This window comes from Orcinus orca, chromosome 1, assembly GCF_937001465.1.
Source record: "Orcinus orca chromosome 1, mOrcOrc1.1, whole genome shotgun sequence".
Classification (NCBI taxonomy): domain Eukaryota; kingdom Metazoa; phylum Chordata; class Mammalia; order Artiodactyla; family Delphinidae; genus Orcinus; species Orcinus orca.
This window is the reverse complement of record NC_064559.1, coordinates 146,579,017-146,594,833: the sequence shown is the minus strand read 5'-3', so window position 1 is coordinate 146,594,833 and position 15,817 is coordinate 146,579,017. Positions and strand designations below refer to the sequence as shown.

Here is a 15,817-nt window from a genome sequence, read left to right as displayed (position 1 = left end):
AGAAAGTTAGAAAGCAGGGCAGTATTTAAACAGAGTCGTCCCTTTACCTCTTACGTCCAGCATCAGAGGCAGGACTTCTTCCTTGGTTACGGCTGTGTCCTCAGCTCCTAGCATAGGGTGTAGCTGTTGCATATTTTGCACTTTGTGAGCTCCTGTTGAATGAATGAAATATTCTGTATAACCATAGACTGTTGAAGCTGGAAGAGGTCTTAACTTACTATAAGGAACCTCAGTTTATAGAAGGAGATGCTGAGATCCTAAGATTTGAGATGTGTTGAAGGTCACATAGATGCATAGTAGAGTTAGGCCAAGGTCCTAGCTCAGGGCTTTTTCCAATTTCTATACTTCTTCCCCACTTTGCTAGCTGTTTCACTACCACTTTTTCTTCTCTTCTGATAAAACTGAAGTTTAAGAGCATTTCATTACAAGTATGATGATATAACATGGCATTAAGATATGACCAGGCAAGTTTTATTGGCCATTACTACCTGCCTCAAGTGAGTGACAAAGCCTTTGACCACTCGAGGCATATATTCATAGCTCCATAAAATACATGCTGGATTGTTAGTGCTATTATCATCTGGCTATTACATTTCCTAAAATTATTGTACAAATACCACTTTAAACAATTTTCTTTTTCTCTTTTCTTTTTTTTCTTTTTAACTGGGAAGATTAGCCTTCTTTTATGAGGGACAATTCTTCATTTGCTAAAGAAACTAGAATTGTCAGTTAACTTGGAAATTTCTGAGTATTAGCATTGGAGTCAGACTCATCTGTGTTCGTGTATTTGCTTTCTTATTTACTGGCTTTACAACATTTAGGCAACTTTCCTAACCTCTTTGAGCCTTCGTTTTCCCTGCTGTCAAATAACAACAAAATACCTATCTTTTAGAATTCATATGCGGAAAACACTTAACATAGTCCTTTGAACATAGTAAGCAGTCAGTAAATCAAATATTGTTGTCATTATTATGAAGTTTAATTGTATGTTGTTGTGATGATGAATGCAAAAGGGAATTTTTTTCCTTTGATTAGTCAATTTATTTGTAAGATTAAAAAATGTCTCAGAGCACTAACGTGAACTTTAGTTTAATTTCTTATTAATAAAAGAGCTAATGTGAGTTGAACATGTGCGCTGTTCCAGGCTGTGTACTAAGTGCTTAGGTACACTGTTTAATCCTGACTTTATGAGATAGGTGCTGTTATTATCCTCACAGGTGAAGCAATTTAGAAGTGAAGTGATTTGTCTGGGATTTTCAAGCTGATAAGAGACAGAATTCATAGGAAACCCAGTGTTCCCCTTGCCTGTGGTCTTAACTGTTCTGCTGTACTGCCTCCCTCCAGGACTTCCGAAGTTCACAGTTGATGCCAGGGAGTTCATTGAAAAGAAAACATGTCTGATAAAAATTAAAATTGAGTGGGGAGAATTGGATCAGGAAAATGTTGCTAATGCAGATGGCTCTTGCTCATTTGGAGGCTGATGGAGGGCTTGGCTAAAAGTCTACACTGGTGCTTATTTTGAAGGTGGCCATGGTTAAACAAATGAATCATATAAACAAAGGGAATCTTGAACCTATTTAAGTAAATAGACTTTTCCCAAGCATTTTACCACTTCTCCACATACAAAATTTAATGCAATTTGTTCTAACGTGTTTATGATTATAGTCCCTTCAGACGTTCTCTGCTTGGCACACTTTTGGACATTTGTTGATTACTTTTTAGCATCCACCTCCTTTTTCTCACAGCACCTAGATAATTCTTTTGGGAACCATTTTATACCTCATTCGATAGCAGCCACTTAACCTGGGGGGGCGGAATGGACCCTGATTGGCAGGACCCATCTTTCAAATACCATCCTTCTTGAGGAGTATTGGGCAGACCTCACCCAGTCATTACTTAAGTCAGTGTATAACATTTTCCCTGTCTATGTTGATGAGGTCAGCACTGGGCATGTGATCTAAATTGGTCAAGTCAGTGTGAAGCACAGGACTTTTGTTTGAGAAAGAGAAAATTGCTCTTTCTCTGCATGGTCTGGGCTGCCCATGTGAGGCTTGGTGCTGCTGCAGCCATTTTGCTTCCCTGAGGTAAACCAGCCTAAGGATGATGCAGACACAAGGAGGAGGGCAAAGGTGAAAGAATTGCAGAGAGGGTGAGCTGGAGCAATGATCAAACCATCTCTAAAGTTTGTCCTACTGCAGGACTTTTTTGGTACATGAACTAATAAGTTTCATTTGTTGTCTAAGCTCGTTTAAGTTGAGTTTCTTGAACTTATGCTAACATTTTATTGCATTGTACATGTACATTTCCTATGATTTGGGTTTTATGGTAATAGAGATTGAACCTCCCTATCATTGATTGGGATAAGCAAAGTTTAAGTATTAAGGCAAAACTCCCTGGCAGAAAGCAATGTTGTCCATGTTATTGAGGGCCGTGTAGCCTCTTGAGATGCCCTGGCAAGATTTTTTTTTTTTTCTTTTTTGCAGTACGCGGGCCTCTCACTGTTGTGGCCTCTCTCGTTGAGGAGCACAGGCTCCGGACGCGCAGGCTCAGCCGCCATGGCTCACGGGCCCAGCCGCTCCGCAGCATGTGGGATCTTCCTGGACCGGGGCACGAACCCGTGTCCCCTGCATCGGCAGGCGGACTCTCAACCACTGCGCCACCAGGGAAGCCCTGGCAAGATTTTAGATGTGTTATATTGTAGGTCTTCTCTGTAAGCCTCTCTACTGTGGGTCACTCTCTGTTTAACCCAGTCATGTGATATCTGTAACCCTCACTTTCCACATCTGTAAATTCAGGAGAGTAACAGTATCTACTTTATTTGGGGGGTGTAAGGCCTAAATGAGCTGATTTGTGTAAAGTGTCTAGCATAGCGTATGTCACATAGTGAATGCTTAATGAGTGTTGTTTGTTTCTATTATTGGTATTATTATTGTTTTAGTTAGTTTTCTTAAAATTCTCTCCCAGAGCAAATCTTTGTTCCCTTTTTAGGCCTCATGCCTAAAAAATTGAACAGTGTTGATCAGAGCAAGAGGGGCAGACAGAGAAGTTTTGCGAAGTCCATAAAATGACCTTGGAAACTCCGTCATTTCCCTTCTATGCTGTGCTTCTCAGACTTGGAGCTCTGTGAGCGGGCCCTGGTCTGTGCTTTGACCTCAGCGGTATGCCTTGTGCTTGGGTTGACTGTGTCCTCCACGTGATTCTGTTGATGGCCTGCAGGGCTCTGTGCAGGAATCATCGGATGGTGCCTCCGAGTTCTTTGTGAGCTGAATAATCATGTCACTTGGTGAGGTGAGGCGGAGCAATAGCAACAAAATACCTTTGTTTGCCTTTTTGAATTAAGCAAACAGAAAATCCATTATTCAAGTATGAGGAATGGTAATTTTTAGCTGGACGAGAGTGAACTTATTAATAACAATGACAGCAGTCTGGGACAGAGAATGATGACGGAAATCAGGGGACCGAAGTATATAAATAAATAAAATAGGGGCACTTCCTAAGCATCTTTCCTGCCCCAGGCTCACTGCTGCTGTCAAGGGAAATATGTGTGTGGCAGCATTCACTCCGAAAAGGGAACACGTATATATTTCCCTGTGTCTGAGATTTGTACATTCTGAAGAGCCTAAAGACGATTTTTTGCTATCTTTCTGAGAAATTAACTTCTGTTTTTCCCTTCCTGTGAGCCAAAAGAGTAGTCATCACATGCTCCCCGCTCATGAGTTTATGGAAAGAAACATAGGCCTCACTCGGGGTCTTCCCCAACTGGGTAGGGTTTAATTGGTCATGGAGGAAATTTCCAGCGCTGGTTTGCAGTTGTGGTACATGCACATCTCCAAGTCTGAGTGGGCTGGGCCCCTCTTTGCGGACTAACTTCTTCCCTGACTAATCCCATGAGTACCTGGCCGATGAGAATAAAAGCAACTGTTGCTAATTAAGTACTCATCAAACACATTATTCTTTAAATGCGTTTTCATTCTATCTCATAATAATCAATATCCCAATGATATCTGTCCTATTTTTATCCTCATTTCACTGAGGAGGGTTTAAACGGAGGCTCGGAATGTTCAGTAACTTGCCCAGGATACAGTCTTAGGAAGTACAGCCCCGCTCAACCTCAGGTTGGTCTGCCACCAGAGGATGTGTTCTTAACAATTATTCTACTCTCCCTTGATGCCATGATTATTCCCTTGCCTTGTAAATATTCTTGTATGTGGTATTATGCTTGTGTTCTTATTATTCTTGGTATGCAGAGGCATCTTTCTGCTTGCTTCTGCTTCCAGTTCCTTCCTTATTAATCAGTATGCACCTCTTTATGACTGAGCCCCTTTTTCCTATTGCCCTACTCTCTAGCCCACCTCATGTTTACATACAGTCCTGTGGGTGGACCAGAGTGGGTAGCCCACGCGCATAGGCTTTTACAAAGATGCAATGTGGAGAAGAATGGAAGCTTCTGTGGCAGGTCTAGGTTCTTTTTTCCACCTACTTCTTCCTTCTGCACCCCAGGGTACTTACTGTCCTTGTCTTTTTGCTCCTACATGCCTTTCCATTATTCTTGCGGCTTACATTCTGACATTCTGTCTGGAGACATTTAGATCTCCTGGCATCTAGGCTACAGAGCCCTAATACTTGAAGCAATTTTCAAAAGTGTGGAAAAGAGTTATATATAAAGAGTAATGTTTGGTAAAAGAACTGAGGGACAGAACAGCAACTTGGTCAGAGCCTGGCTCTTACATATGTGGTAATAGCTCGATATCTCCAGTTTTCTTTCCACCATCTTCTTTAAAGTGCTTGCAAAGAAGAATTTGATCATGGAAGGTTATGACTGGTGGTAAGCTGCTCTCCCTGAGTTCACTTATTCATTTATTCAACAAACGCTTATTGCCTGTACTCCTTAAGGTTCCTAAATTTCATTGGCTCACCAATGCTTTTATTGAAAGCTGTGGATTCTTTTTCCATAAAAATCCACAGCCTTGCATGTAGTTTGAACGGATTCATGGGCCTTTGAAACCCATCTGAAGACTCCCAGCTAGGAACCCCAGCTTTGTGATGTACCACCTTTCTTGTTTAATCACATTCTAATCTCCAAATCAAGGCCTTCTTCATTTATGAATATAGAGAGAAATTCAACCCAGATTCTTGGATGGCACTGTGTTCAGTCAAGTTCTGTTTGTTCATCACTGAAACTATACAAGGCTGTTGAAAAAGAAAGAAAGTAACTATGCGGAATTACTCATGATCAAAGAGGTGTCCTTAGCAAAGGTGCTGTCTTCATCCATCGGCTTTCTGAAACTTGGTATGTACGGAGGGTCTCTAAAATACTTTATGGGGAATTTAAATACTTTGTTTGAAATAAAGGTCCTAGGTGAGAGGAAAAAGAAAATCTCAGGTATGATTAGGCATAGTGGGTTAGGTAAGTCTCAGTCGTTTTGAAAAAAGTAATACCAATACAATGAGTTCTCAGATCTGTAGATGTGTTTGTGTATGTATGTGTGTGTGTGTGTAATGTCTGAAGAAAATGAAGATTTTTACACCTAAAGGAAAAGAGCATCTTCCTTTGGGGTTCCTTAGTCCACAGCAGTATGACAGCTAATCAGAAAGCTGCCACTCTGTGAGGGGTTTCATTGACTCTGTTTTCATCTTATTTTCTTGGATGATTTATAGTTTCTCTGACAGGTCTGGTGCACCCTTTGCATTCCTAGGAGGAATCATACATCACTCAGAGTCCTAGAATACAGGAAGAGAACCACAGGACCTGGGCTTCATTGCTGTTGTGGTTTACACTGACTTCTGTCATAAACAGAAGTTGACTGCTTACAAAAAAGCGAATGGAATTTTTTGCTGACTTTCTGGTTACACACTCACTGCTCCCTCTCCAGTAAGAGTAACAGGAGAGTTCTCAAGCTAGAGTGGCATTGTGTTTCCATGCAGAAAACCAGAGCCTCCTGTAAACTGAGGTGAGGTGGAAAGGGCATGAGATCCCGGGGCTGGACATTTGTCTTTTGTTTTTAGGAGCTATGGTATAATTGGTCAAAGGGACTCATTATCTAGAGCTTCCCGTATGTCATTCTGGAATGTTCTGCTCAAAGGAGAAGAAGCCAAGTCCTATCTTCACCTTCCTGAAGTCTTCAGTGGCTCCCGACCGTTGGGTGGTGTGTTCTGCTCAGTGCCAGACTATTTTGCTGTAGCATTTTGGAGAACCCAGATTCCTCGCTGGTCTGGCAGATCCCCTCTCAGGCTGAGCAGGGCGTGGCTGAGGCCATATCTGCGTTGCTTGCTCCTGGCGTTGCCTGCCTGTCAGGGCACCACGCAGAGCCTGGGTGAAGTCATTCTTCCCTGAAAACCGAGACGGGAGATTTCTTCTGAAGTATAGGAAGCGACTGAGAAGGTTAAGAAGAGCCTAGCTGAGAATAAGGCTGAGGAGTGTGTTCTTTCAGGTTTAGAAAGGGATCACATTACTTTTACTTCTAGGGTTTCCTCTACTAACAAATTATTAAGATGAATTTCCACTGTGAAAAAAATGGCCATTTGAAAGTCTTTGAAAATGTACTAAATTAAGCATTCATTTTTAAAACTATAAGGCACAGTATGAGACAATCAGGCAGTGAGCTGAGAATTATCATTGAAGTTTAATTTGCCTGTTTGCCTCTTGATGTCTGGATGGAAACCAACGGGGCTGGCCATGCTCATTTCTTCTTTCTCTACCTTCTACCCACAGGGCCTCATTATAATTCCTTTTCATTCTTTTAGTTCCCTCATATCGTCCACATCCTCTCCTCCCCTGGAATCTTGCTCTCAGGAAAGAATCTGATCTCAGTTATCTATAGCTTATAAACCTTAATGTGAATATAAACCTGGCGAGTGATACTCCTAGGGGAATTAGAATGATATCACTTACTATGAATTAGAAGTCCTGCTTCTTTTATGAAGGAGGTAGAGACCAGTACCTAAACACATTTCAAAAATAAATTTGAATACTTACCTGGCAGGGGAGATACCATGATCGAGAAGGTGGTTTTCCCAGGGTGAGGCTCACCCATTAGGCTCGGGTGTGGTGAGCCCTACGATTTCCCCAAAATGTGGGAAGCTCGACTGCATCATTTGTCTAAATTAATGCTGAGTGTAACAGAGATATGAGATATGGAAATAAAATCCTGTAGGCGGAGTTTGACCATGAGAACATAGCCTCATATAGAAATCTGCAGAAATCTAAGCGAGAGATTTGTATTTCTATTGGGCATGGAGTTGAGGGGGTTCCTAGCCAATCTTTAAGATCTATCTAGATCTTAAAGGACAGATGAGGTTGAGGAGTTCCCAAATGACATTGTTATGGGATCTTCTCTGCAAACCTAGAGCTCTGATAAAGTAATGGTGGGTGAGCAACTTTGTAAGACCCTGGAAGGAAGAAGAAGAAGAACCTGGAATGTGTTCTTATATACTTTTGATTATACCTTTGGTATGATGTGATGACCTCTTCCAGCTCTCAACAATGGCTTCCTTTTGGCCAGAGGTTATTTGACTGCTTCCGAGTGATCCTGAAAACATAATTCCTTGATTTCATCTGTGGCCACTTGTAACTCATTGATGGCTGTCTTGCCTACCGTTGTTTCCTGGGAATTCTTAGAGAAATTCTGAGATAAACAACTCATTTGTCTGTGGAAGTTAGCTTTGGAAATGACAAATGAAATTTTTATCTTCAAGTCGTATGTACTATCCAATCCCAGGTGGATACAAACTTATGTATATTTAACAGTTTCTCTGAAACATTATAGGAAGCATTGGCACCAAGATATTAACTAGAGTAAGAGGTCCCATTATAGTTTTCATAGCATCCTATCCTGTATTTTTTTTCTTGTAGCATTTATCAGAATTGCAGTTCATTACTTGTGTAATGGTTGGTTATCAGTTTCTTTCCTAGAACAAGGACTGTGTCCTACACCAGGCCCAGAGTAGTGTTAACTAAACTTCTGAGTGATAGAATGAGAGGTGCTTATTTTCTTGTTTCTGGTTTTCTCTAGTTTTACAACTTCTACCATGAGCATATTTTTTTTTCCTCATTACAAAATATAAGTCTTACTAAAATGAAGGGTGCATAATTAAGTACTCTGTATTACTTTTAAGAGAAGATATTTGTGCAGCTGAAGAAAAAACCTACATGGAAAGAACTAGCAAAGAAAGGGACATATGGAAGAGTGTGTGGAAATGATAAGTTTACTCTCCTGGATCTGAGAGCTTGCTAAGTGGAGGAGATACCCTAAAGGGAGTACAAAGTGTGCTGAGATCAAGAAGAGAGAATCCCCGTAATAGCAGATAATTGGCCTGGCAACTTTATCTTCACTTAAAATAATGACACAGTTCATAGTTTGTTCTCTACCTTTTAGAATTGGGCTTGTTTTTTCAAGAAAAAAATAAGTGAGACGGTTACTGTAGAATCACTTGTTAGATGTATTATGTTTCAGGATATATTTCCAGGCACTTCATGGTGGAAATTTGGCCTTTGGGGGTTAGGCTTGGTTTTCATGTATTTTCTGTGTCAGTATATTTTAGTATGTCTTTAAGTAAATTGGGTAGCACACTCTCACCCCCAATGATTTATGACTGATTTGGGAGTAGCTACAATTTTTTTTAATGTCAGAAGCATTTAAATTTACTACATGACAATCATATTCCAAAGTCACACTTAGTAGTGAAACCACAGAAGAAGTCATTTACACTTAACAGGGACTGTAGGTCTTAAGCCGTGGTCGTTTGGTAATGTATCTTTTGATTTTAGGTTGAAAAGCTTGATGTTTTGGGGTCTCTGGTTTTCAGGTGAGTGGCTAATAGTCTACTGTCAGAAAAGCACTGGGGACAGGAACATGTACTTGGCTTCTTCGAGTGCAGAAACTCTGCTTCTTGGTGGACCACAGTTTGACTTTGTTTTCAGGGTTGCCGTGGTGTCACAAAGCATCCCTGTGCCTTTGGGGTTGTCCTTGCCACCCATCACCTGCCAATTGGTTCCTGTCTATGGAAGTGTTCTGAGTTAGAAAATGAGGTGTGAGAAATACTTTATATAATTCTAGGCTACTCTTAACTTTTGGATACCGTTACATTTGAAAGTTTAGGATTTGGCCTGGTTCACTTGCTCATCTTTTCATTTGAAAATATGCATTAACTAATGTTTGAGCATTTGCTATTGCAGGGCACCATACTAGGCACTTTGGAATTAGATTGAGAGAGGAGAGATAGGCTCTGTTCTCATTAAGTTTACAGTATGAGAGGCAAGAAAAAACCATCAACTGAAAAGCTATACAGCTTTTATAAAATATTTTTATTTTATATTGGAGTATAGTTGATTAACAATGTTGTGTTAGTTTGTGGTGTACAGCAAAGTGATTCAGTTATACATATACATGTATCAGTTCTTTTTCAAATTCTTCTCCCATTTAGGTTATTACAGAATATTGAGCAGAGTTCCCTGTGCTATGTAGTACGTCCTTGTTGGTCATCTATTTTGAATACAGCAGTGGCTACACAGCCTTTTAATTGAAGTTGTGATCTGGTCTGGTATAGGTGTTATGAGGAAGTCTAAGTGGAAGATACGCTAGGAGGAAGTAGCTAGATGGGAGGGATGGAGAGTGTGGTGACTTTATGTGAAGACCTTGAAGTGAGAAGGAACTTTGTCATTGTAGAGATGCAGTGATTACAGCTCAGTGCGGGAGAGCGAGTGTGCTCCCAGGGCAGATAGAACAGAGGTCAGGGGCCAGATGGTGAGGCTCCTAGCCACGTTGAGGGCTTTGGACTCTGTAAGCTAGGAGCTTTCAGCTGATATAAATGTCTACTTCAGGAAGGATGTGTAGGGGACACATATTATTCCATTTGTGTGTAGCTTGGCCACCCCTCTGTTAGCCCCCTTGCTGTTTTGGAAATTGCTTCCCTATCACTGTATCTCCATGATTATCATGGAGGCAGTCATGCTGCTTTAGGATACTCTGTGTCTGAACCACAGTGGATTGATCCAGGGGTTTTTCTTATTTGATGCCCTGGGGTATTGGAATTGGCACTGAGAAAGAGAAGTTAGTTTCTCTCCTGGGGGCTGAAACAGGGGACAAAAGTGCAGAGCTGTCTGGAGGCCATGTTCTGTCAGGTGGCCTGAGACACAGAGATGGAGGAATGAAGCAAATCCACAGAGAGAATTTAAGGTGAAATCAGAGACACAGAACCTATTCCTGAGTCCTCCACATGCTCCAGGCCTTGCTTCTAGACCTTTCTAGTATGTATCTTAGCCTTGGATTCCACAATATAATAGTATTCCTCTAAAAAATCTTCTCTCCCCACTTTTTGTTAAAATGAGCCAGAGTTAGTTTCAGTGACTAATGTAAAATTATTTTTTTCTGTGTGTGCAGACATTTATAGACATATATTACAATTCTGCTTTAGGCCCATCTTCTGATTGTAAGTGGGCCTCAAAGCTTGTGAAGTCATGGAAAGTCAATTATCCTCTAGTTTAGTTTGAGGACACAAAGGAACAGGAGAAGTTCAGTTCACCTAGCACTTCCCAAGGATGAAAATGTGTTCCAAGGAAACTGCTGCATAAGCAGAAACACTTTAACAGATAATTTATGGATTTGAGTGTAAAAACTTAATAAGAAGTGAAATTTTTTACCTGTAGTATTCTCTCTCATCTGAGTCTTTAAAGCCCACTCAGGTCTTATTTCTTTTTAAAGGTGATACAAACTGCAACAGTATTAGCATAAATAAAAAATGTGGTTTATTTATGAGCATGACCGACTACATTTTCTGAATTCAGTCTTTGCTGCACTTGCAGCTCTTGGAGTGAGCAGCTTTGCTAATGGCAGGGCCACTCGCGCAGGTCTGGCCTCTGGACCTGCTCATTTGAATGACCAGCCTCTGCGAACCACTGCTGAGGTTGGAGAAAGCGCTAGCCTGAAAATAGGCCAATTAAAGACAGTTCTACGGTGGTGTGATACCAACTAGTCCTCTTACCTAGTTACTGACCTCATCGTGAAACGGTGTAGTACAGCGGAGAAGAACAGGCTTCTGTGGATTCAGGCCTGTGTGGAAACCCCACCTCTGCTCTTCACACACTGAGTGACTTCAAGCAAGTTACCTGATCTTTCTAAATAAAATGGGTTACTAACAGTACCTACTGCATTAGAATATTATGCTTCGGTAAAATAATATTTATGAAGCACATAGTAAGCTTTTCATATTAGCAATTATTATGGGTATTATTATTATTACTTTTTGCGGTACGCGGGCCTCTCAGTGTTGCGGCCTCTCCCGTTGCGGAGCACAGGCTCCGGACGCGCAGACTCAGCGGCCATGGCTCATGGGCCCAGCCGCTCCGCGGCATGTGGGATCTTCCCGGACCGGGGCACAAACCCGCATCCCCTGCATCGGCAGGCGGACTCTCAACCACTGCGCCACCAGGGAAGCCCTATGGGTATTATTATGTAAAGCAGTTACCACAATGCCTAGAATTTGATAAATGCTATGGCTCTTTTAATCCTTAAAATGTACATGTCCATATCTTTAAAACTTCAGTGGGTAAACATCTCCCCTGACCTATCTGTCCCTGGACAGCAGGTGAAGAATTCTTGACTCATTCCAACCTCTCATTTGATAGGCAGAGAGATTGAGACCCAGAAGAGTGGCAGTTTCCTAAGGTCAGGCAGTGCCTGGCAGAGCTGGCTGTGGAGCTCAGAGACCTGTTTCTTAATTCAGTTTTGTACACACAGCGTTGCCTATTTCATGTGTAGAAGATCTAGCTCATTCTTTGGCTTCATTGATATGTATACAGAGGGCACATGACATTTGCAAAAGATGCAGTTTGAGGCCATCCCAAACCTTCAGACTTGTGAATATGGAAATGTTTATACAGATCCTTGTTTGTCCCAAATCATATTTCTGTTAGGGATCATGTGTTTCCTATGCAGAGCCTTATTTACTAAAGTATATTCCTGAGATATGGGAACATATGTATATGTATAACTGATTCATTTTGTTATTAAGCAGAAACTAACACACCATTGTAAAGCAATTATACTTCAATAAGATGTAAAAAAAAAATAAAAATAAAGTATCTTCCTTTGCTTGATGGCAAATTTTCACAAGAAACCTGAGTTTGTAATCACTTCACAGGTATTACTGCACCCAAGGACAAGGAGGGACTCTCCAAGTTTTATTGCTAGAAAGATGCTGGGCACCTGGATTCTAAATGATTGCCCCAAACACTGGTTGCATCATGTAGTTGAGCCAAATTTGTACTTCAGTGAAATTTCACACTAGAACATGTCATGGATCTTTGGAATTGCTCATGAATAATTGAAGCAATGATTGTTAAGTCCTTTAATTCTAGACATTTACTCTATGATGGTTCCGTTATACTTGACATTGGTCAGACTACTGGGTTCCATGGAGGGCCATATTTTAAGAGGGCTGCAGCCAAACATAATACACAAAGGAACAAGCAATGAGGATGGGAAGAAGTTCTAGGAGTTGGGTTCTGTGAGGGACGGTAAAGGAATTGGGTATATTTGCTCTGGAAGAGAGATGAAGAGGGGTAATAAAATCTGCCTTCAGATATTTTAAGGCTGTCAGGAGGAGCATACCCAGTATACTCTGTCATAGTGGGTATTTCAGAAGACATATTTTAGGCTGTTAATTAAAAAAAATATAGGTGATACTTGAATAACATTAACTATAACAATTAAAGCTTCCAGTTATTGAGCACTTAATGGGTATGAAGTACTATGCTAAGTGCTTTCTAGGGATTATAGTCCCTATTTTATAGATGATGAAACAGAGAGTCAAGTAGGTTTGGGAATTGGCCCCAAAGCGCCCCTTAAGTGGAAGGTCCACAGGACTCCAGAGCCTCGTGAAGAGCAAATGCCTCCCTCACAGGGTGGATGAGAGGTTCTAGGAGGGATAGGCTCTGGGAGCATCTCCCTGCCTTGTGTTCCACTCCACCTGGCCATCCTAGCACAGGGCTTGGCCTCAGCCTGGGCTCAGCAAATGGTTGTCCAGTGAACGAATGAGGGGATCCTGCATTTGGTGGGAGCTTGGACTTTTTTGACTGGGCTCTAAGGCCCTTTCCAATCCACTAACCATTTAGTAGGAAATAAAATATACATCCCCATCACTCAGCTGTTGGATATAAGCAAGTCACAGCTAGTCTGGTGTGGCTGGATTTGGGGGAAGAGAGGCAGGTGATGAGAGTACTGAGGGTGGGATTTTCCTTACAGTCTGTTAATGGGGCAGCCCAGGGTTATCTGGTGTTTCCTCCAAGTGCTGCTCTGTGCATTCTGTGGAGCTGTGCAGAGACAAAAGACTTTAAAAGTCTTTGAAAAATGACTCCTGTTGGGTTAAGAGGCCAATTTATAGGAATAATAAATGCCTTATACTAGTGGCACACCCTGAACACTTGCATAAAATGTCTCCTTTGATCCTTGAGGTGGATAAATACGATATAACTCCATTTTACGGAAGACACTGAAGCTCAGAGAAATTAAAGGACTTGCCCAAGGTCACGTGAAGTTCCAGTTTCCCTCTAAGCTGCAGCCTTGGTCATCATCTATCTATTTGGTATCTCCACTTGGATAGGTTCAAGAGTACCTCAAATTCAGCATGACCTAACAAGAGCTGCTGATTCCTGCTCCTTTTCCAGTGCTCTCTGTCTCAATAAATGGCATCATAGTAAACTCAGGTATTTTAGTTTCCTATTACTGCTGTAGCAAGTTACCACTACCTTAAAACAACAGTAACTTTATTATTTCGCAGTTGTGGAGGTCAGAGTTCTAAAACGGCTTGGCAGGGCCGCGTTTCTACTGGAGTCTCCATTTCCCTATCTTTTCCAGCTTTGGAGGCTGCTTGTATTCCATGGCTACTGGCCCTGCATCGCTCTGACCTCTGCTTTCATTGTCACATCTCCTTCTCTCCCTCTGACCCTCCTGCCTCCATATTTCCTTTATGAGGACCCCTGAGATACATTGGGCCCACCCAGATAATCCAGGATCATCTGCCCATCTCAAGGTCCTTAATTTAAACACATCAGCAAGTTTCTTTTGCCATGGAAGATAACATATTCACAGGTTTGGAGATTAGATTACACATATCTTTGGGAGCCATGAGTTGGCTTACCACACCAGATTCTAGGGCCAAAACCAAGGTGCTGTCCTCTGTTTTTTTTCATCCAGTCCATCAGCAAGTCCTGTTGGGATCTCTGCCATCACCACCTTGCCCACCACCCTTTCTCACCTGGTCCATTGATACTCAAGCCTTTTCGTCTGGTCTCCCTGTGTCCACCCTTGCCTCCCTACTGTTTGTTCTCCACATAGAAGCCACAATGGCCTTTAAAAATGTGGGTCAGACCACACCACTCCTCTGCACAAGCCCTCCAGGAAGTCTATATCTTACTCAGAAAAAAAAAAAATCCATATCCCTTTCCATGGGTTATGGGCCTTACCGTTTGGCCCCCTTGGCCTTGCATTTCTGACCTCCTCTCCTCTCTCTGCCTTACTCTGCTCTGGCCGTGCCAGCTCTCTTGCTGTTTCTTAATCATGCCTAGGACATCCTTCCCTCAGATATCTACATGGCTCCCTCGCTCCCTTCTTTCCTGTCTCTGCTCACATATTACCTCCTCAAAGCATTTAAGAGGCATTGCTGTAGGAAAGTGATAATGACCATAGCAGATAGTTACTGTATATAGCACCATTGAGTTAAGAACGGGCAGTGTGTGAAGTACCCCGTTTACACGGGGGCATCAAATCTAAATGAGTGTGTGAGTGTGCTTTTATGTGTGGCACTTAGGGGATTGGTAGAGTGGCATTGACAGAGAAAGCCAGCAGAATGAGGTAATAGCTAGGTTAGCTTTGAAGAAAGGAGTAGAGATTTTAAGAACAATAATCATAGCTACCACTTATGGAACACCCTATAGTGGTATAATAAATAATAGTAATCACTTATATACTTAGCATGTTTCAGGGTCAGTGCTACTCATTTTAATTTCTATTACGCTTATTCAGTACATTACCTCATTTTAATCCTCACACATTTCTGTGAGGTTGGCATGGTATTCTTCCCGTTTTTCAGGTAAGGAAACTAGTAGTAGAGGTCATTTGCCAAAGGTCACACAGCTAGCAAATGTCAGCAGTGAGATTTGGATTTGTCTTCAAAGCCTAATCTATTAACTACACAAACACTATTCTGCCTCTCCTCTTGGGGGGGGTGTGTGTGTGTGTGTGTGCACGTGTGTGCGTGCGCAAGCATGGGCGTGAGGGGGGGCACCAGCTGTATGTTACTACCAAAGTATGAAATGGGAGGTGGGGAAGGTAAGGACGTGTGAGACAGAAGGCTGGAGGGGTAGGCCTGAATCTGCTTCCATTTCCTAAGTTTAGGTGTTAACATTTCCCCCTTTCCTCTCCCTGGGGGGTGAGAGTTTCTAAGTAACAACTTTTGGAGTTATCTGAAGAGAAAAAGAATGCTCTTAGTTTCAGGTGCAGCTGTGAGGTCTAAGCTGGAGAAGTGAGGCCAGCAAATTGAGCTGGGCTCCTGACTAGGATTGCTGGAGTGCCCGGTGATCCTGAGCTGGGCAATTCGATTCATCTCCATCCGCCCTTCCTGGGCACCCGGCTCGCTGATGATGAGCTTGCGGTGGGAGGAGAGCCAGAGCCGAGTCCTGTTAACATCCGCACGATGAGGAAATCACATGCACCCTTTCAAGGTGATGTGAAGAGATGACTAAATGATTCTGAGAAGCTCCAGCTAGAAATCTTTTTAGATGGCATTGACTGGGCCAGAGAGGGGTTGGTTGCAGTTCCCG

General features: G+C 42.1%; 1 protein-coding gene and 1 pseudogene across 2 annotated transcripts in view; both read left to right on the top strand.

The window, feature by feature from the left end:
- ST6GALNAC3 (ST6 N-acetylgalactosaminide alpha-2,6-sialyltransferase 3) overlaps positions 1 to 15,817 on the top strand; it is a 592,369-nt gene that overhangs the window by 33,303 nt on the left and 543,249 nt on the right. The gene's annotated exons all lie outside the window — the stretch shown is intronic.
- Positions 6,969 to 7,105, top strand: LOC117196632 (uncharacterized; annotated as a pseudogene).